The following is a 22,561-nucleotide window of genomic DNA, read 5'->3' as shown; positions in this document are numbered from 1 at the left end:
CACACACAGAGACCCACAGACTCACCTCACACAGAGACCCAAACTCACCTCACATAGAGACCCACAAACTAACTTCACACAGAGACCCACACACTCACTACAGAGACCCACAAACTCATCTCACACAGAGACCCACAGACTCCACCACACACAGACACCCACACTCACCTCACACAGACACCCACAGACTCACAGACTCACCTCACACAGAGAAACACAGACTCACCATACAGACACACACAGAGACCCACAGACTCACCTCATACAGACTCACACAGAGACCCACAGACTCACCACACACAGACACCCACACTAAAACCCCAGTGACATGCAGAGACTCACCTCACACAGACACACACAGAGACCCACAGACTCATCACACAGAGACCCACAGACTCACCACACACAGACACACACAGAGACCCACAGACTCATCACACACAGAGACCCACAAACTCACCACACAGAGACCCACAGACTCACCACACACAGACACCCACAGAGACCCACAGACTCATCACGTGAATTCCCACCCCACCCCCATTCCTTCCTTTATCCCACACTGCAACGAAGGAATTCCGACGTTTCTCTCCCAACCCCTCCCCCACCTATCTCGGCCTCCCGTCCAATCGGAGGGCTCGGATTTCCCCGCACTTTTCGATGTTCGGATCCCAGCTCTGAGTGACGATCCCATCAGGGGCTCCTGGACGGAAAACCACGGCGGTCACGTGACCCCGCCCCGCCCGCCCGCCCCCAGCGGCGGGCTCTACGTGGGGTGTGTAGGGTGTGTGTGTGGGGTGTGTGTAGGGTGTGTGTGTGTGGGGTGTGTGTAGGGTGTGTAGGGTGTGTGTGTGTGTGTAGGGTGTGTGTGGGGTGTGTAGGGTGTGTAGGGGGTGTAGGGTGTGTGGTGTGGGGTGTGTAGGGTGTGTGTGTGTGTGTAGGGTGTGTAGGGTGTGTAGGGTGTGTGTGGGGGGTGTAGGGTGTGTGTAGGGTGTGTAGGGTGTGTAGGGGGTGTAGGGTGTGTGGTGTGGGGTGTGTAGGGTGTGTAGGGTGTGTGGGGTGTGTAGGGTGTGTATGTGTGTAGGGTGTGTGTGTGGTGTGTGTAGGGTGTGTGTGGTGTGTGTGGTGTGTAGGGTGTGTGTGTGGTGTGTGTGTGGTGTGTGTGTGGTGTGTAGGGTGTGTGTGTGTGTAGGGTGTGTGTGTGGTGTGTGTGGTGTGTGTGTGTGGTGTGTGTGGTGTGTGTAGGGTGTGTGTGGTGTGTGTGGTGTGTAGGGTGTGTGTGTGGTGTGTGTGTGGTGTGTGTGTGGTGTGTAGGGTGTGTGTGTGTGGTGTGTGTGTGTGTGTGTAGGGTGTGTGTGGTGTGTGTGGGGTGTGTGGGGTGTGTAGGGTGTGTGGGGTGTGTGTGGGGTGTGTGTGGTGTGTGTGTGGTGTGTGTGGGGTGTGTGTGGTGTGTGTGGGGTGTGTGGGGTGTGTGTGGGGTGTGTGTGGTGTGTGTGTGTGGGGTGTGTAGGGTGTGTGTGTGAGTGGGGGTGTGTGGGGTGTGTGTGTGTGTGGGGTGTGTGTAGGGTGTGTGTGGGGTGTGTAGGGTGTGTGTGGGGTGTGTAGGGTGTGTAGGGTGTGTGTGTGGTGTGTGTAGGGTGTGTGTGTGGGGTGTGTAGGGTGTGTAGGGTGTGTGTGTGGGGTGTGTGTGTGGGTGTGTAGGGTGTGTGTGTGGGGTGTGTGTGTGTGGGGTGTGTGTGGTGTGTAGGGTGTGTGTGTGGTGTGTGTAGGGTGTGTGTAGGGTGTGTGTAGGGTGTGTGTGTGGGGTGTGTAGGGTGTGTAGGGTGTGTGTGTGGGGTGTGTGTGTGGGTGTGTAGGGTGTGTGTGTGGGGTGTGTGTGTGTGGGGTGTGTGTGGTGTGTAGGGTGTGTGTGTGGTGTGTGTAGGGTGTGTGTAGGGTGTGTGTGTGTGTGGGGTGTGTGTAGGGTGTGTGTAGGGTGTGTGTGTGGGGTGTGTAGGGTGTGTAGGGTGTGTGTGTGGGGTGTGTAGGGTGTGTAGGGGGTGTGTGGGGTGTGTGTAGGGTGTGTAGGGTGTGTGTGTGTGGGGTGTGTAGGGTGTGTGTAGGGTGTGTGTGTGTGTGGGGTGTGTGTAGGGTGTGTAGGGTGTGTGTGTGTGGGGTGTGTGTGGGGTGTGTAGGGTGTGTAGGGTGTGTGTGTGGGGTGTGTAGGGTGTGTGTGTGGGGGTGTGTGGGGTGTGTGGGGGTGTGTGGGGGGTGTGTGTGGGGTGTGTGTGTGTGTGGGGTGTGTAGGGTGTGTGGTGTGTGTAGGGTGTGTGTGTGTGTGGGGTGTGTGTGGGGTGTGTAGGGTGTGTGTGGGGTGTGTGTAGGGTGTGTAGGGTGTGTGTGTGTGGGGTGTGTAGGGTGTGTGTAGGGTGTGTGTGTGTGTGGGGTGTGTGTAGGGTGTGTGTAGGGTGTGTGTGTGGGGTGTGTAGGGTGTGTAGGGTGTGTGTGTGGGGTGTGTAGGGTGTGTGTGTGGGGGTGTGTGGGGTGTGTGGGGGTGTGTGGGGGGTGTGTGTGTGTGGGGTGTGTGTGTGTGTGGGGTGTGTAGGGTGTGTGGGGGTGTGTGGGGTGTGTGTGTGTGTGGGGTGTGTAGGGTGTGTGGTGTGTGTAGGGTGTGTGTGTGTGTGGGGTGTGTGTGGGGTGTGTAGGGTGTGTGTGGGGTGTGTGTAGGGTGTGTAGGGTGTGTGTGTGTGGGGTGTGTAGGGTGTGTGTAGGGTGTGTGTGTGTGTGGGGTGTGTGTAGGGTGTGTGTAGGGTGTGTGTGTGGGGTGTGTAGGGTGTGTAGGGTGTGTGTGTGGGGTGTGTAGGGTGTGTGTGTGGGGTGTGTGTAAGGTGTGTAGGGGGTGTGTGTGTGGTGTGTGTAGGGTGTGTGGGGTGTGTAGGGTGTGTGTGTGTGGGGTGTGTGGGGTGTGTAGGGTGTGTGTGGGGTGTGTGTAGGGTGTGTAGGGTGTGTGTGTGTGGGGTGTGTAGGGTGTGTGTAGGGTGTGTGTGTGTGTGGGGTGTGTGTAGGGTGTGTAGGGTGTGTAGGGTGTGTGTGGGGTGTGTGTGGGGTGTATGTGTGTGCAGTGTGTGTGTGTGGGGTGTGCGTGTGTGGGGTGTGTGTGTGCGTGTGTGCAGGGTGTGTGTGTGTGCAGTGTGTGTGTGTGGTGTGTGTGTGGGGGTGTGCGTGTGTGTGGGGTGTGTGTGTGTGGGGTGTGTGTGTGCGTGTGTGCAGGGTGTGTGTGTGTGCAGTGTGTGGTGTGTGTGTGGGGGTGTGCGTGTGTGTGGAGTGTGTGTGTGTGGGGTGTGTGTGTGCGTGTGTGCAGGGTGTGTGTGTGTGTGTGCAGTGTGTGTGTGTGGTGTGTGTGTGGGGGTGTGCGTGTGTGTGGGGTGTGTGTGTGTGTGTGGGGTGTGTGTGTGGTGTGTGTGCGTGTGTGTGGGGTGTGCGTGTGTGTGGGGTGTGTGTGTGTGCGTGTGTGCAGGGTGTGCGTGTATGGGGTGTGCGTGTGTGCGTGTGTGCAGGGTGTGTGTGTGTGCAGGGTGTGTGTGGTGTGTGTGTGGGGTGTGTGCAGGGTGTGTGGGTTGACTGCTGAGCCCGGCTAGGTGCAGCAGGTTATGGAACAGTGTTAGTCTATGGGCAGTGTTAGACTATGGGCAGTGTTAGTCTATGGTTCCAGTGTTAGTGTATGGGCAGTGTTAGTCTATGGGCAGTGTTAGACTATGGGCAGTGTTAGTCTATGGTTCCAGTGTTAGTGTATGGGCAGTGTTAGTCTATGGGCAGTGTTAGTCTATGGGCAGTGTTAGTCTATGCGCAGTGTTAGTCTATGGGCAGTGTTAGTCTATGGTTCCAGTGTTAGTCTATGGGCAGTGTTAGTCTATGGGCAGTGTTAGTCTATGGGCAGTGTTAGTCTATGGGCAGTGTTAGTCTATGGTTCCAGTGTTAGTCTATGGGCAGTGTTAGTCTATGGGTAGTGTTAGTCTATGGGCAATGTTAGTCTATGGGTAGTGTTAGTCTATGGGTAGTGTTAGTCTATGGGCAGTGTTAGTCTATGGGCAGTGTTAGTCTATGGGGTAGTGTTAGTCTATGGGCAGTGTTAGTCTATGGGCAATGTTAGTCTATGGGCAGTGTTAGTCTATGGGCAGTGTTAGTCTATGGGCAGTGTCAGTCTATGGGTAGTGTTAGTCTATGGGCAGTGTTAGTCTATGGGCAGTGTTAGTCTATGGGCAATGTTAGTCTATGGGCAGTGTTAGTCTATGGGCAGTGTCAGTCTATGGGCAGTGTTAGTCTATGGGCAGTGTCAGTCTATGGGCAGTGTTAGTCTATGGGCAGTGTCAGTCTATGGGCAGTGTTAGTCTATGGGCAGTGTTAGTCTATGGGCAGTGTCAGTCTATGGGCAGTGTTAGTCTATGGGCAGTGTCAGTCTATGGGCAGTGTTAGTCTATGGGCAGTGTTAGTCTATGGGCAGTGTTAGTCTATGGGCAGTGTCAGTCTATGGGCAGTGTTAGTCTATGGGCAGTGTTAGTCTATGGGCAGTGTTAGTCTATGGGTAGTGTTAGTCTATGGGTCCAGTGTTAGTCTATGGGTAGTGTTAGTCTATGGGTAGTGTTACTCTATGGGCAGTGTTAGTCTATGGGCAGTGTTAGTCTATGGGCAGTGTTAGTCTATGGGTCCAGTGTTAGTCTATGGGCAGTGTTAGTCTATGGGCAATGTTAGTCTATGGGCAGTGTTAGTCTATGGGCAGTGTTAGTCTATGGGCAGTGTTAGTCTATGGGCAGAGTTAGTCTATGGGTCCAGTGTTAGTCTATGGGTAGTGTTAGTCTATGGGTAGTGTTATTCTATGGGCAGTGTTAGTCTATGGGCAGTGTTAGTCTATGGGCAGTGTTAGTCTATGGGCAGTGTTAGTCTATGGGTCCAGTGTTAGTCTATGGGCAGTGTTAGTCTATGGGCAATGTTAGTCTATGGGTAGTGTTAGTCTATGGGCAGTGTTAGTCTATGGGCAGTGTTAGTCTATGGGTCCAGTGTTAGTCTATGGGCAGTGTTAGTCTATGGGCAATGTTAGTCTATGGGCAGTGTTAGTCTATGGGCAGTGTTAGTCTATGGGTCCAGTGTTAGTCTATGGGCAGTGTTAGTCTATGGGTACTGTTAGTCTATGGGCAGTGTTAGTCTATGGGCAGTGTTAGTCTATGGGTAGTGTTAGTCTATGGGCAGTGTTAGTCTATGGGTAGTGTTAGTCTATGGGTAGTGTTAGTCTATGGGCAGTGTTAGTCTATGGGTAGTGTTAGTCTATGGGCAGTGTTAGTCTATGGGCAGTGTTAGTCTATGGGCAGTGTTAGTCTATGGGCAGTGTTAGTCTATGGGTCCAGTGTTAGTCTATGGGCAGTGTTAGTCTATGGGTAGTGTTAGTCTATGGGCAGTGTTAGTCTATGGGCAGTGTTAGTCTATGGGTAGTGTTAGTCTATGGGCAGTGTTAGTCTATGGGTAGTGTTAGTCTATGGGTAGTGTTAGTCTATGTGCAGTGTTAGTCTATGGGTAGTGTTAGTCTATGGGCAGTGTTAGTCTATGGGTAGTGTTAGTCTATGGGCAGTGTTAGTCTATGGGCAGTGTTAGTCTATGGGCAGTGTTAGTCTATGGGCAGTGTATCGTAGTGTAGTGTATAGTGTAGTGTATAGTAGTGTATTGTATAGTGTAGTGTATAGTAGTGTAGCGTATAGTGTAGTGTATATTAGTGTAGTGTAGTGTATAATAGTGTATTGTATAGTGTAGTGTATAGTAGTGTAGCATATAGTGTAGTGTATAGTGTAGTGTATAGTAGTGTAGTGTATAGTGTAGTGTGTAGTAGTGTAGCGTATAGTGTAGTGTATAGTATTGTAGTGTATCGTAGTGTATATTAGTGTAGTGTATAGTGTAGTGTATAGTAGTGTAGCGTATAGTAGTGTAGTGTATAGTAGTGCAGTGTATAGTAGTGTAGTGTATAGTAGTGTAGTGTATAGTAGTGTAGTGTATAGTGTAGTGTATAGTAGTATAATGTATAGTGTAGTGTATAGTAGTGTATAGTAGTGTAATGTATAGTGTAGTGTATAGTAGTATAGTGTATAGTGTAGTGTATAGTAGTAGTAATGTATAGTAGTGTAGCATATAGTAGTGTAATGTATAGTGTAGTGTATAGTGTAGTGTATAGTAGTGTAGTGTATAGTGTAGTAGTATATTAATGTAGTGTGTGGTAGTGTAATGTATAGTGTAATGTATAGTGGAGTGTATGGTGTAGTGTATACTGTAGTAGTATAGTAGTGTAGTGTATAGTAGTGTAATGTATAGTGTAGTGTATAGTAGTGTAGTGTATAGTGTAGTGCAGTGTATAGTAGTGTCGTGTATAGTGTAGTGTATAGTAATGTATAGTGTAGTGTATAGTAGTGTAATGTGCAGTGTATAGTAGTGTATAGTAGTGTATAGTGTAGTGTATAGTGTAGTGTATAGTGTAGTGTATAGTAGTGTAGTGTATAGTGTAGTGTATAGTAGTGTAGTGTATAGTGTAGTGTTTAGTGTAGTGTATAGTGTAGTGTATAGTAGTGTATAGTAGTGTGTAGTAGTGTAGTGTATAGTGTAGTGTATAGTGGAGTGTATAGTGTAGTGTATACTGTAGTAGTATAGTAGTGTAGTGTATAGTAGTGTAATGTATAGTGTAGTGTATAGTGTAGTGTATAGTGTATAGTGTAGTGTATAGTAGTGTATAGTGTAGTGTATAGTGTAGTGTATAGTAGTGGATCTAGTATCTGAAAGCAGCGAAGTGATGTGGTGACTGTCTTTGTTCAACAGCCACCCAGAAGCCGCTGCTGTTTCTCCTGCTGCTGTGAGGATGAGTGGAGTGTCGGTGATGGTTGGTTGGTTGATTCGTGGCAAGGGTCTTCCCAATCCTCGCCACGTGGAGAGAGAAACAAGCAAACTGATCACTCTCCTGTATCACTGCATGGCTGATCAATCTCCTGTATCACTGCATGGCTGATCACTATCCTGTACCACCAGACAGCTGATCACTCTCCTGTATCACCGCACAACTGATCAATCTCCTGTATCACCACACAGCTGATCACTATCCTGTACCACCAGACAGCTGATCACTATCCTGTACCACCAGACAGCTGATCACTCTCCTGTACCACCACAAAGCTGATCAATCTCCTGTACCATCACACAGCTGATCACTCTCCTGTATCACTGCACAGCTGATCACTCTCCTGTACCACCGCACAGCTGATCACTCTCCTGTGTCACTGCACAGCTGATCACTCTCCTGTACCACCGCACAGCTGATCACTCTCCTGTATCACTGCACAGCTGATCACTCTCCTGTATCACTGCACAGCTGATCAATCTCCTGTATCACCACACAGCTGATCACTATCCTGTAGCACCGCACAGCTGATCACTCTCCTGTATCACTGCACAGCTGATCACTCTCCTGTATTCATAATAAAGGTTCTTGGGTTAGATCGCGTTTATTTATAAATGTGTCGTAACCCTCCACCACCCGACACGGCCAATCAGCAAAAAAAGTGTCACGTTGACAAAGACAAATAATTCACTACTTCAGCCCACCGGTGTGTTGAAGAGTTAATCCACATTTACAGTTTGAGTACGACGTTTCGCTGGTAAATACTTCCAGCATCATCGGGCAATTCGCCAGAATGGTAAAGCCCTCGCTTGCTCCCGGTTTTATATAGGGCAGCAGGGTGACGTCATCACTTAACTCATCAGGTGCAGTGATTAGAGGCGGAGGGGGGGGTGTAATGTAATTATATAATCGATTAGTAATCAGTCATTGGTTATGATTAGTAATGAGTTGTAGATTAGTAATTCTTTAAATCAAAATGTAATGTGTATTATTTAATAATACGCTTCCAGGCCGCACTAAGCCGGTAGCTGTCAGAGCGATTAAAGTTATTCTTGTTCCTCTCAATTTCAATGGATTCTCTAATTAGTCTTTGCCAGTAATAATTAGTTTTACATACCACTGCAACATTGTCAAAATCAATTGAGTGTCCTTGTTGACAAGCATGTTCTGCCACTGCCGACAGTTGTGTTTGAGATAATTTAATATTTCTCTGATGTTCTTTTAGTCTTACGCTGATGTTACGTCCCGTCTGCCCAATGTAGCAGCTGCCACATGAACAATTAATCCGATATACACCTTCTGTTGATAGTTTAGGTAATGCGTCTTTAGTGCAAGATACTAGTTTTTGAATTTTGTGTACTGTACCAAATCTTACTGTAATGTTTTGCTTTTGCAAAACACGGGCTAATTTGTCAGTTACTCCTGAGATATATGGAATTTTTATTGTTTTAACAATCTGGTCGCTTTCAGTAGTATTGCTTTGCGATCGTGATTTGGCATTCAGTGCTCTGTTAATTTGAGCATTATTGTAGCCATTCTGTCGTAGTGCGTCTTTAACGTGTTTAATCTCTCTCACTAGACTCTCACCATCTGACACTGTTTTCGCCCGATGTACGAGCGTCTTGATAAGAGAGGATTTTTGAGCTGGATGATGATGTGATTCTGCATTCAGATAGGCATCAGTGTGCGTTTGCTTTCTGTAAACGCTGTGTGTTATTTTACCGTTTAGGCCATGTCCAAGCAAAATATCTAGGAATGGGAGTGTGTTATTCACCTCCATTTCCATGGTGAACTGGATGGCCGGGTTTTGTGCATTGAGATGATTTAGAAAATCATTAAGTGTATCTTTACCATGTGGCCAGACAACCAAAGTGTCATCCACATACCTAAACCAAAAGGATGGTTTTAATGTGCTCGAGGCAAGTGCTCTTATTTCAAAGTTTTCCATGTACAAATTTGCTATAGCAGGGGATAAAGGAGAACCCATTGCTGCTCCTTCCTTTTGTTTAAAGAAATCCCCTCTCCATAAGAAGTAAGTGTTATTTAAACAATGGCCAGCAAGTTTCGGAATATCTTTTTGTAAACCGGTATTCTTTACTAGTGTATCAAGTAATTTAAGCGATTCGTCCACTGGAACCTTAGTGAATAGAGAAATCACATCAAAACTTACCAGAATATCATCAGGAGTAAGTTTAATATCTTTAATCACATTCACAAGATGTTCTGAATTTTTTATGAATGAAGATGTCTTACCGATGTAGGGCTGTATTTGTTTGGTTATATATTTTGCTAATTGGTATGTGGCAGAGCCAATTGTACTGACTATGGGTCGTAATGGGATGCCGATTTTATGGATCTTTGGTAGTCCAGAGTCTAGGTGGTTTTGAGGCCCTTGGCTTAATTAGGTATTGCTCATTTTTAGGGATTAATGAATTTGCAATTATTGCAGTGGTCTTACGTTCTAAAGTATTAGTGGGATCTCGTTTAATTTTAATGTAGGTACTTTCCTCTAGTAAATTTCTAATTTTATTATCATAATCGGCTCGTGACATCACTACAGTAGTGCGGCCTTTATCAGCTGCTAGGATTTGGATATCCTTATTTACACGCAGCTCTCTTAAGGCTTTTGCCTCGTTAGAGCTAATATTTACTTTTGGAACTTTGCTATTCTCAATTATTTTAGCAACCTCATGTCTAGTCATCTCTGCCTCATTATGTGGAAGGAGTCTAACTGCTGATTCTACCTCAGCAATTATCTCATCCACTGGAATTGTGCGTGGGGTAACGGCAAAGTTAAGGCCTTTAGAAAGGATAGAGACCATGTCACCGGTTAATACAGTGTTGGTCAAGTTCAGTACAGTTTTGTTTTTACATTTTTGGCTTTCAGTAGGGATTTGTTTATTATGTAGTCTAGAAAATTTATTAATTTGGTTAGTTTTTGTTAGTTTAAACACATTATCAGCCGATTGTTGTGTTATGTTATCGATTATATTCCAATAATGCATAGATACACTATTGCTTATATCTAAGTGTAACTGCTTTAGCGATTCCGAAATGTAAGATAATTCACTCCTATTGTGCTGTATTCTCTCTATTAATAATAATTCGCTAGCTTTGTGTAGTATTTGGTTAGCTTTAGAAGACTTTATGTGATGTGTTATTTTAACTGCGTTTGGTATTACCTTTGAATCTCTGCACCTTTTGAGGAACGCCAGTGAAGATATCAATTTCATCCGCTTAATGCGAAGCTTCTCCAATTTTCTGGTTTTAAGAAAAGTATCCTCCCCATAGAGGTTAGTCAGTTTAACACGTAGGCTTTCGCGACCAATATTATTCATAATAAAGGTTCTTGGGTTAGATCGCGTTTATTTATAAATGTGTCGTAACCCTCCACCACCCGACACGGCCAATCAGCAAAAAAAGTGTCACGTTGACAAAGACAAATAATTCACTACTTCAGCCCACCGGTGTGTTGAAGAGTTAATCCACATTTACAGTTTGAGTACGACGTTTCGCTGGTAAATACTTCCAGCATCATCGGGCAATTCGCCAGAATGGTAAAGCCCTCGCTTGCTCCCGGTTTTATATAGGGCAGCAGGGTGACGTCATCACTTAACTCATCAGGTGCAGTGATTAGAGGCGGAGGGGGGGGTGTAATGTAATTATATAATCGATTAGTAATCAGTCATTGGTTATGATTAGTAATGAGTTGTAGATTAGTAATTCTTTAAATCAAAATGTAATGTGTATTATTTAATAATACGCTTCCAGGCCGCACTAAGCCGGTAGCTGTCAGAGCGATTAAAGTTATTCTTGTTCCTCTCAATTTCAATGGATTCTCTAATAGTCTTTGCCAGTAATAATTAGTTTTACATACCACTGCAACATTGTCAAAATCAATTGAGTGTCCTTGTTGACAAGCATGTTCTGCCACTGCCGACAGTTGTGTTTGAGATAATTTAATATTTCTCTGATGTTCTTTTAGTCTTACGCTGATGTTACGTCCCGTCTGCCCAATGTAGCAGCTGCCACATGAACAATTAATCCGATATACACCTTCTGTTGATAGTTTAGGTAATGCGTCTTTAGTGCAAGATACTAGTTTTTGAATTTTGTGTACTGTACCAAATCTTACTGTAATGTTTTGCTTTTGCAAAACACGGGCTAATTTGTCAGTTACTCCTGAGATATATGGAATTTTTGTTGTTTTAACAATCTGGTCGCTTTCAGTAGTATTGCTTTGCGATCGTGATTTGGCATTCAGTGCTCTGTTAATTTGAGCATTATTGTAGCCATTCTGTCGTAGTGCGTCTTTAACGTGTTTAATCTCTCTCACTAGACTCTCACCATCTGACACTGTTTTCGCCCGATGTACGAGCGTCTTGATAAGAGAGGATTTTTGAGCTGGATGATGATGTGATTCTGCATTCAGATAGGCATCAGTGTGCGTTTGCTTTCTGTAAACGCTGTGTGTTATTTTACCGTTTAGGCCATGTCCAAGCAAAATATCTAGGAATGGGAGTGTGTTATTCACCTCCATTTCCATGGTGAACTGGATGTCCGGGTTTTGTGCATTGAGATGATTTAGAAAATCATTAAGTGTATCTTTACCATGTGGCCAGACAACCAAAGTGTCATCCACATACCTAAACCAAAAGGATGGTTTTAATGTGCTCGAGGCAAGTGCTCTTATTTCAAAGTTTTCCATGTACAAATTTGCTATAGCAGGGGATAAAGGAGAACCCATTGCTGCTCCTTACTTTTGTTTAAAGAAATCCCCTCTCCATAAGAAGTAAGTGTTATTTAAACAATGGCCAGCAAGTTTCGGAATATCTTTTTGTAAACCGGTATTCTTTACTAGTGTATCAAGTAATTTAAGCGATTCGTCCACTGGAACCTTAGTGAATAGAGAAATCACATCAAAACTTACCAGAATATCATCAGGAGTAAGTTTAATATCTTTAATCACATTCACAAGATGTTCTGAATTTTTTTATGAATGAAGATGTCTTACCGATGTAGGGCTGTATTTGTTTGGTTATATATTTTGCTAATTGGTATGTGGCAGAGCCAATTGTACTGACTATGGGTCGTAATGGGATGCCGATTTTATGGATCTTTGGTAGTCCATAGAGTCACGATCGCAAAGCAATACTACTGAAAGCGACCAGATTGTTAAAACAACAAAAATTCCATATATCTCAGGAGTAACTGACAAATTAGCCCGTGTTTTGCAAAAGCAAAACATTACAGTAAGATTTGGTACAGTACACAAAATTCAAAAACTAGTATCTTGCACTAAAGACGCATTACCTAAACTATCAACAGAAGGTGTATATCGGATTAATTGTTCATGTGGCAGCTGCTACATTGGGCAGACGGGACGTAACATCAGCGTAAGACTAAAAGAACATCAGAGAAATATTAAATTATCTCAAACACAACTGTCGGCAGTGGCAGAACATGCTTGTCAACAAGGACACTCAATTGATTTTGACAATGTTGCAGTGGTATGTAAAACTAATTATTACTGGCAAAGACTAATTAGAGAATCCATTGAAATTGAGAGGAACAAGAATAACTTTAATCGCTCTGACAGCTACCGGCTTAGTGCGGCCTGGAAGCGTATTATTAAATAATACACATTACATTTTGATTTAAAGAATTACTAATCTACAACTCATTACTAATCATAACCAATGACTGATTACTAATCGATTATATAATTACATTACACCCCCCCCTCCGCCTCTAATCACTGCACCTGATGAGTTAAGTGATGACGTCACCCTGCTGCCCTATATAAAACCGGGAGCAAGCGAGGGCTTTACCATTCTGGCGAATTGCCCGATGATGCTGGAAGTATTTACCAGCGAAACGTCGTACTCAAACTGTAAATGTGGATTAACTCTTCAACACACCGGTGGGCTGAAGTAGTGAATTATTTGTCTTTGTCAACGTGACACTTTTTTTGCTGATTGGCCGTGTCGGGTGGTGGAGGGTTACGACACATTTATAAATAAACGCGATCTAACCCAAGAACCTTTATTATGAATAATATTGGTCGCGAAAGCCTACGTGTTAAACTCACTCTCCTGTATCACTGCACAGCTGATCAATCTCCTGTATCACCACACAGCTGATCATTCTCCTGTATCACTGCATGGCTGATCACTCTCCTGTATCACCACACAGCTGATCACTCTCCTGTATCACCACACAGCTGATCACTCTCCTGTATCACCACACAGCTGATCACTTTCCTGTACCACCACACGGCTTATCACTCTCCTGTAGGTGATGAGACGTCACCGCGGTGGATGAAAGGGGCAGGGGAAGTTTAATCATGAATCACAACAACAACAACGGGCAATGTTATCGTTTTATGTTGTTTATTAATCGTGTTGTTGTGTTACATTCATGTTGTTGTTGTGTTACATTCATGTTGTTGTTGTGTTACATTCATGTTGTTGTTGTGTTACATTCATGTTGTTGTGTTACATTCATGTTGTTGTTGTTGTGTTACATTCATGTTGTTGTGTTACATTCATGTTGTTGTTGTTGTGTTACATTCATGTTGTTGTTGTGTTACATTCATGTTGTTGTTGTTGTGTTACATTCATGTTGTTGTGTTACATTCATGTTGTTGTTGTTGTGTTACATTCATGTTGTTGTTGTTGTGTTACATTCATGTTGTTGTTGTGTTACATTCATGTTGTTGTTGTGTTACATTCATGTTGTTGTTGTGTTACATTCATGTTGTGTTATATTGATCATGTTGTTGTGTTATAATGATCATCACGTTGTTGTTGTGTTATATTTATAATGTTGTTGTGTTATATTGATAATGTATTTGTGTTATATAGATCATCATGTTGTTGTGTGATATTGATCATCATGTTGTTGTTGTGTTATATTGATCATCATGTTGTTGTGTTATAATGATCATCATGTTGTTGTTGTGTTATATTGATCATCATGTTGTTGTGTTATATTGATCATCATGTTGTTGTTGTGTTATATTGATCATCATGTTGTTGTGTTATATTGATCATGTTGTGTTATATTGATCATCATGTTGTTGTGTTATATTGATCATGTTGTGTTATATTGATCATCATGTTGTTGTTGTGTTATATTGATCATGTTGTTGTGTTATATTGATCATCATGTTGTTGTGTTATATTGATCATCACGTTGTTGTTGTGTTATATTGATCATCATGTTGTTGTTGTGTTATATTGATCATGTTGTTGGTGTTATATTGATCATCATGTTGTTGTTATATTGATCATGTTGTTGTGTTATATTGATCATCATGTTGTTGTTGTGTTATATTGATCATCATGTTGTTGTGTTATATTGATCATCATGTTGTTGTGTTATATTGATCATCATGTTGTTGTTGTGTTATATTGATCATGTTGTGTTATATTGATCATCATGTTGTTGTGTTATATTGATCATCATGTTGTTGTGTTATATTGATCATCACGTTGTTGTGTTATATTGATCATCATGTTGTTGTTGTGTTATATTGATCATCATGTTGTTGTGTTATATTGATCATGTTGTTGTGTTATATTGATCATGTTGTTGTGTTATATTGATCATCATGTTGTTGTGTTATATTGATCATCATGTTGTTGTTGTGTTATATTGATCATCATGTTGTTGTTGTGTTATATTGATCATCATGTTGTTGTGTTATATTGATCATGTTGTGTTATATTGATCATCATGTTGTTGTTGTGTTATATTGATCATGTTGTTGTGTTATATTGATCATCATGTTGTTGTTGTGTTATATTGATCATGTTGTTGTGTTATATTGATCATCTTGTTGTTGTGTTATATTGATCATCATGTTGTTGTTGTGTTATATTGATCATGTTGTTGTTGTTATATTGATCATGTTGTTGTGTTATATTGATCATCATGTTGTTGTGTTATATTGATCATCATGTTGTTGTTGTGTTATATTGATCATCATGTTGTTGTGTTATATTGATCATCATGTTGTTGTTGTGTTATATTGATCATGTTGTTGTGTTATATTGATCATGTTGTTGTTGTGTTATATTGATCATCATGTTGTTGTGTTATATTGATCATCATGTTGTTGTTGTGTTATATTGATCATGTTGTTGTGTTATATTGATCATGTTGTTGTGTTATATTGATCATGTTGTTGTGTTATATTGATCATGTTGTTGTTGTGTTATATTGATCATCATGTTGTTGTGTTATATTGATCATCATGTTGTTGTGTTATATTGATCATCATGTTGTTGTTGTGTTATATTGATCATCATGTTGTTGTTGTGTTATATTGATCATCATGTTGTTGTTGTGTTATATTGATCATCATGTTGTTGTTGTGTTATATTGATCATCATGTTGTTGTGTTATATTGATCATGTTGTGTTATATTGATCATCATGTTGTTGTGTTATATTGATCATGTTGTTGTGTTATATTGATCATCATGTTGTTGTGTTATATTGATCATGTTGTTGTTGTGTTATATTGATCATCATGTTGTTGTGTTATATTGATCATCATGTTGTTGTTGTGTTATATTGATCATCATGTTGTTGTTGTGTTATATTGATCATCATGTTGTTGTGTTATATTGATCATCATGTTGTTGTTATATTGATCATGTTGTTGTTGTGTTATATTGATCATCATGTTGTTGTGTTATATTGATCATCATGTTGTTGTTGTGTTATATTGATCATCATGTTGTGTTATATTGATCATCATGTTGTTGTTGTGTTATATTGATCATGTTGTTGTTGTGTTATATTGATCATCATGTTGTTGTTATATTGATCATGTTGTTGTGTTATATTGATCATCATGTTGTTGTTGTGTTATATTGATCATCATGTTGTTGTGTTATATTGATCATCACGTTGTTGTGTTATATTGATCATCATGTTGTTGTGTGATATTGATCATCATGTTGTTGTGTTATATTGATCATGTTGTTGTTGTGTTATTTAGATCATCATGTTGTTGTTGTGTTATATTGATCATCATGTTGTTGTGTTATATTGATCACGTTGTTGTGTTATATTGATCATGTTGTTGTGTTATATTGATCATCATGTTGTTGTTGTGTTATATTGATCATCATGTTGTTGTGTTATATTGATCATGACGTTGTGTTATATTGATCATCATGTATTTGTGTTATATTGATCATCATGTTGTTGTTGTGTTATATTGATCATGTTGTTGTGTTATATTGATCATCACGTTGTTGTGTTATATTGATCATCATGTTGTTGTTGTGTTATATTGATCATCACGTTGTTGTTGTGTTATATTGATCATGTTGTTGTTGTGTTATATTGATCATCATGTTGTTGTGTTATATTGATCATCATGTTGTTGTTGTGTGATATTGATCATCATGTTGTTGTGTTATATTGATCATGTTGTTGTTGTGTTATAATGATCATCATGTTGTTGTTGTGTTATATTGATCATCATGTTGTTGTTGTGTTATATTGATCATCATGTTGTTGTGTTATATTGATCATCATGTTGTTGTTGTGTTATATTGATCATGTTGTTGTTGTGTTATATTGATCATCATGTTGTTGTTGTGTTATATTGATCATGTTGTTGTTGTGTTATATTGATCATCATGTTGTGTTATATTGATCATGTTGTTGTTGTGTTATATTGATAATGTTGTGTTATATTGATCACGTTGTTGTGTTATATTGATAATGTTGTGTTATATTGATCATGTTGTTGTGTTATATTGATCATCACGTTGTTGTTGTGTTATATTGATCATCTTGTTGTTGTTGTGTTATATTGATCATGTTGTTGTGTTATATTGATCATGTTGTTGTGTTATATTCATCATCATGTTGTTGTGTTATATTGATCATCATGTTGTTGTGTTATATTGATCATCATGTTGTTGTTGTGTTATATTGATCATGTTGTTGTGTTATATTGATCATCATGTTGTTGTTGTGTTATATTGATCATCATGTTGTTGTTGTGTTATATTGATCATGTTGTTGTTGTGTTATATTGATCATGTTGTTGTTGTGTTATATTGATCATCATGTTGTTGTTGTGTTATATTGATCATGTTGTTGTGTTATATTGATCATCATGTTGTTGTGTTATATTGATCATGTTGTTGTGTTATATTGATCATCAGGTTGTTGTGTTATATTGATCATCATGTTGTTGTTGTGTTATATTGATCATGTTGTTGTTGTGTTATATTGATCATCATGTTGTTGTTGTGTTATATTGATCATCACGTTGTTGTTGTGCTATAATGATCATCATGTTGTTGTTGTGTGATATTGATCATGACGTTGTTGTTGTGTGATATTGATCATGACGTTGTTGTTGTTGTTGTGTGATATTGATAATGTATTTGTGTTATATAGATCATCATGTTGTTGTGTGATATTGATCATCATGTATTTGTGTTATATAGATCATCACGTTGTTGTGTGATATTGATCATGACGTTGTTGTTGTTGTTGTGTGATATTGATCATGACGTTGTTGTTGTTGTTGTAAGCGCTCGTTGTAACAGCAGTGGCGTGGAGCGTCACAGAACCCCACGGACTCCTTCAGTGACACAACGAAGACGAAGCGCCCGGGACGGGGCCAGTCACGGGAGGACGGCGAGTGGGAAGCCATGATGACGATGACGATGATGATGATTATGATGATGATTATGATGATGATTATGATGACGATGATGATGACAATGATGATGATGATGATGACGATGACGATGACGACGATGATGACGATGATGACGATGATTATGATGACGATGATGACGATGATGATGACGATTATGATGATGATGACGATGACGATTATGATGATGATGACGATGATGACGACGACGATGATGATGACGATGATGACGATGACGATGATGACGATGATGACGATGATGACGATCGCTGCTGTGAGATCCCAGGTTGAGGAGGGAGGGGAGGGAGGAGTGGGATGGGGGGATGGGAGAGGTCTTCACCCTAGGGAGAGAGACGGGGAGATTCAGATATAAAACTCACACTCACTCACACTCACACACACTTATTAAACTATTCAACTCTGTGTGTGTGTTTATTGCACCACGTGCTCGGCTGTGAAGCCCTCCCCTCGCCATCACAACAATGACGTCAGCAGCTCACAGAGCGGCTGACGTCATCGTCGGCGCTTGGGAAATAACAGGAGCGGCAGCAGCAGCAGCAGCAGCAGTGGCGACCTCCTGTATACCTGGCGAGGTAGTCAACATCTCATAGCCACTGTGGTATCAGGGTCTAAGCCACGACCTCCTGTAGACCAGGCGAGGTAGTCAACATCTCGCTAGTGGTGTCAGGGTCTAAGCCACGACCTCCTGCACACCAGGCGAGGTAGTCAACATCTCCTAGCCAACGTGGTGTCAGGGTCTAAGCCACGACCTCCTGTAGACCAGGCGAGGTAGTCAACATCTCGCTAGTGGTGTCAGGGTCTAAGCCACGACCTCCTGCACACCAGGCGAGGTAGTCAACATCTCCTAGCCAACGTGGTGTCAGGGTCTAAGCCACGACCTCCTGTAGACCAGGCGAGGTAGTCAACATCTCGCTAGTGGTGTCAGGGTCTAAGCCACGACCTCCTGCACACCAGGCGAGGTAGTCAACATCTCCTAGCCAACGTGGTGTCAGGGTCTAAGCCACGACCTCCTGCACACCAGGCGAGGTAGTCAACATCTCGCTAGCCACTGTGGTGTCAGGGTCTAAGCCACGACCTCCTGCACACCAGGCGAGGTAGTCAACATCTCGCTAGCCACTGTGGTGTCAGGGTCTAAGCCACGACCTCCTGCACACCAGGCGAGGTAGTCAACATCTCGCTAGCCACCGTGATGTTGATGATGAGTGAGAGAGAGAGACGCAGACTCCAAATCTACAGCAGCAGCAGCAGCGACCTCCTGCACACCAGGCGAGGTAGCCAACATCTCATAGCCACTGTGGTGCGAGGGGCTAAGCCACGACCTCCTGCAGACCAGGCGAGGTAGTCAACATCTCGCTAGCCACCGTGATGTTGATGATGAGTGAGAGAGAGAGAGACGTAGACTCCAAATACACAACCAGCAGACATACTGAGGACCTGGATCGAACTCACGACCTCCTGTAGACCAGGCGAGGGAGTCAACATCTCCTAGCCACTGTGGTGTCAGGGTCTAAGCCACGACCTCCTGTAGACCAGGCGAGGTAGTCAACATCTCGCTAGCCACTGTGGTGTCAGGGTCTAAGCCACGACCTCCTGTATACCAGGCGAGGTAGTCAACATCTCCTAGCCACTGTGATGTTGATGATGAGTGAGAGAGAGAGACGCAGACTCCAAATATACAGCAGCAGCAACAGCGACCTCCTGCACACCAGGCGAGGTAGTCAACATCTCATAACCACAGTGATGTTGATGATGAGTGAGAGAGAGAGAGACGTAGACTCCAAATACACAACCAGCAGACATAGTGAGAGCCTGGATCGAACTCACGACCTCCTGCACACCAGGCGAGGTAGTCAACATCTCCTAGTCACTGTGGTGTCAGGATCTAAGCCACGACCTCCTGTATACCAGGCGAGGTAGTCAACATCTCATAGCCACCGTGATGTTGATGATGAGTGAGAGAGAGAGACGTAGACTCCAAATACACAACCAGCAGACATACTGAGGACCTGGATCGAACTCACGACCTCCTGCACACCAGGCGAGGTAGTCAACATCTCCTAGTCACTGTGGTGTCAGGATCTAAGCCACGACCTCCTGTATACCAGGCGAGGTAGTCAACATCTCATAGCCATTGTGGTGTCAGGGTCTAAGCCACGACCTCCTACACACCAGGCGAGGTAGTCAACATCTCGCTAGCCACCGTGGTGTCAGGGTCTAACCCACGACCTCCTGTAGACCAGGCGAGGTAGTCAACATCTCATAGCCACTGTGGTGCGAGGGGCTAAGCCACGACCTCCTGCAGACCAGGCGAGGTAGTCAACATCTCGCTAGCCACCGTGATGTTGATGATGAGTGAGAGAGAGAGACGCAGACTCCAAATCTACAGCAGCAGCAGCAGCAGCAGCGACCTCCTGCACACCAGGCGAGGGAGTCAACATCTCGCTAGCCACCGTGATGTTGATGATGAGTGAGAGAGAGAGAGACGTAGAGTCCAAATACACAACCAGCAGACATACTGAGGGCCTGGATGGAACTCACGACCTCCTGTAGACCAGGCGAGGTAGTCAACATCTCGCTAGCCACTCTGGTGTCAGGGTCTAAGCCACGACCTCCTGCACACCAGGCGAGGTAGTCAACATCCCCTAGCCACTGTGGTGTCAGGATCTAAGCCACGACCTCCTGTAGACCAGGCGAGGTAGTCAACATCTCATAGCCAACGTGGTGTCAGGGTCTAAGCCACGACCTCCTGTAGACCAGGCGAGGTAGTCAACATCTCCTAGCCACTGTGGTGTCAGGGACTAAGCCACGACCTCCTGTAGACCAGGCGAGGTAGTCAACATCTCCTAGCCACTGTGGTGTCAGGATCTAAGCCACGACCTCCTGTAGACCAGGCGAGGTAGTCAACATCTCCTAGCCACTGTGATGTTGATGATGAGTGAGAGAGAGAGACGCAGACTCCAAATCTACAGCAGCAGCAGCAGCGACCTCCTGCACACCAGGCGAGGGAGTCAACATCTCGCTAGCCACCGTGATGTTGATGATGAGTGAGAGAGAGAGAGACGTAGACTCCAAATACACAACCAGCAGACATACTGAGGACCTGGATCGAACTCACGACCTCCTGTAGACCAGGCGAGGTAGTCAACATCTCCTAGCCACTGTGGTGTCAGGGTCTAAGCCACGACCTCCTGTAGACCAGGCGAGGTAGTCAACATCTCGCTAGCCACTGTGGTGTCAGGGTCTAAGCCACGACCTCCTGTATACCAGGCGAGGTAGTCAACATCTCCTAGCCACTGTGATGTTGATGATGAGTGAGAGAGAGAGACGCAGACTCCAAATATACAGCAGCAGCAACAGCGACCTCCTGTAGCCAGGCGAGGTAGTCAACATCTCATAGCCACCGTGATGTTGACGATGAGTGAGAGAGAGAGAGACGTAGGCTCCAAATACACAACCAGCAGACATACTGAGGACCTGGATCGAACTCACGACCTCCTGCACACCAGGCGAGGTAGTCAACATCTCGTAGCCACTGTGGTGTCAGGGTCTAAGTCACGACCTCCTGCACACCAGGCGAGGTAGTCAACATCTCATAGCCATTGTGGTGTCAGGGTCTAAGCCACGACCTCCTGTATACCAGGCGAGGTAGTCAACATCTCCTAGCCACTGTGGTGTTGATGATGAGTGAGAGAGAGAGAGACGTAGAGTCCAAATACACAACCAGCAGACATAGTGAGAGCCTGGATCGAACTCACGACCTCCTGCACACCAGGCGAGGTAGTCAACATCTCCTAGCCACCGTGGTGTCAGGGTCTAAGCCACGACCTCCTGTAGACCAGGCGAGGTAGTCAACATCTCGCTAGCCACTGTGGTGTTAGGGTCTAAGCCACGACCTCCTGCAGACCAGGCGAGGTAGTCAACATCTCATAGCCACTGTGGTGTCAGGGACTAAGCCACGACCTCCTGTAGACCAGGCGAGGTAGTCAACATCTCGCTAGCCACTGTGGTGTTAGGGTCTAAGCCACGACCTCCTGCATACCAGGCGAGGTAGTCAACATCCCCTAGCCACTGTGGTGTCAGAGTCTAAGCCACGACCTCCTGCAGACCAGGCGAGGTAGTCAACATCTCATAGCCACCGTGGTGTCAGGGTCTAAGCCACGACCTCCTGTAGACCAGGCGAGGTAGTCAACATCTCCTAGCCATTGTGGTGTCAGGGTCTAAGCCACGACCTCCTGCACACCAGGCGAGGTAGTCAACATCCCCTAGCCACTGTGGTGTCAGGTTCTAAGCCACGACCTCCTGCACACCAGGCGAGGTAGTCAACATCCCCTAGCCACTGTGGTGTCAGAGTCTAAGCCACGACCTCCTGTATACCAGGCGAGGTAGTCAACATCCCCTAGCCACTGTGGTGTCAGAGTCTAAGCCACGACCTCCTGCACACCAGGCGAGGTAGTTAACATCTCATAGCCACTGTGGTGTCAGAGTCTAAGCCACGACCTCCTGTAGACCAGGCGAGGTAGTCAACATCTCATAGCCATTGTGGTGTCAGGGTCTAAGCCACGACCTCCTGTATACCAGGCGAGGTAGTCAACATCTCGCTAGCCACCGTGATGTTGATGATGAGTGAGAGAGAGAGACGCAGACTCCAAATCTACAGCAGCAGCAGCAGCGACCTCCTGCACACCAGGCGAGGAAGTCAACATCTCATAGCCACCGTGATGTTGATGATGAGTGAGAGAGAGAGACGTAGACTCCAAATACACAACCAGCAGACATACTGAGGGCCTGGATGGAACTCACGACCTCCTGTAGACCAGGCGAGGTAGTCAACATCTCATAGCCACCGTGATGTTGATGATGAGTGAGAGAGAGAGACGTAGACTCCAAATACACAACCAGCAGACATACTGAGGGCCTGGATCGAACTCACGACCTCCT

The 22,561-nt window shown here is 44.2% G+C and overlaps 1 protein-coding gene across 1 annotated transcript in view; it reads right to left on the bottom strand.

The window, feature by feature from the left end:
- Positions 1–13,279: 13,279 nt before the first annotated feature.
- LOC116958614 (dynein axonemal heavy chain 1-like) overlaps positions 13,280–22,561 on the bottom strand; it is a gene marked incomplete at its 5' end in the record, with an annotated part of 42,706 nt that continues 33,424 nt past the window's right edge. Inside the window, one exon of the mRNA XM_076057273.1 lies at positions 13,280–17,943. The remainder of the gene's footprint in view (positions 17,944–22,561) is intronic.

This window comes from Petromyzon marinus, chromosome 80 (assembly GCF_048934315.1).
Source record: "Petromyzon marinus isolate PM22_M1 ecotype Great Lakes invasive population chromosome 80, UKy_Petmar_22M1.pri1.0, whole genome shotgun sequence".
NCBI lineage: Eukaryota > Metazoa > Chordata > Hyperoartia > Petromyzontiformes > Petromyzontidae > Petromyzon > Petromyzon marinus.
The sequence above is the reverse complement of the archived record's forward strand: the minus strand, read 5'-3'. Positions and strand labels throughout refer to the sequence as shown.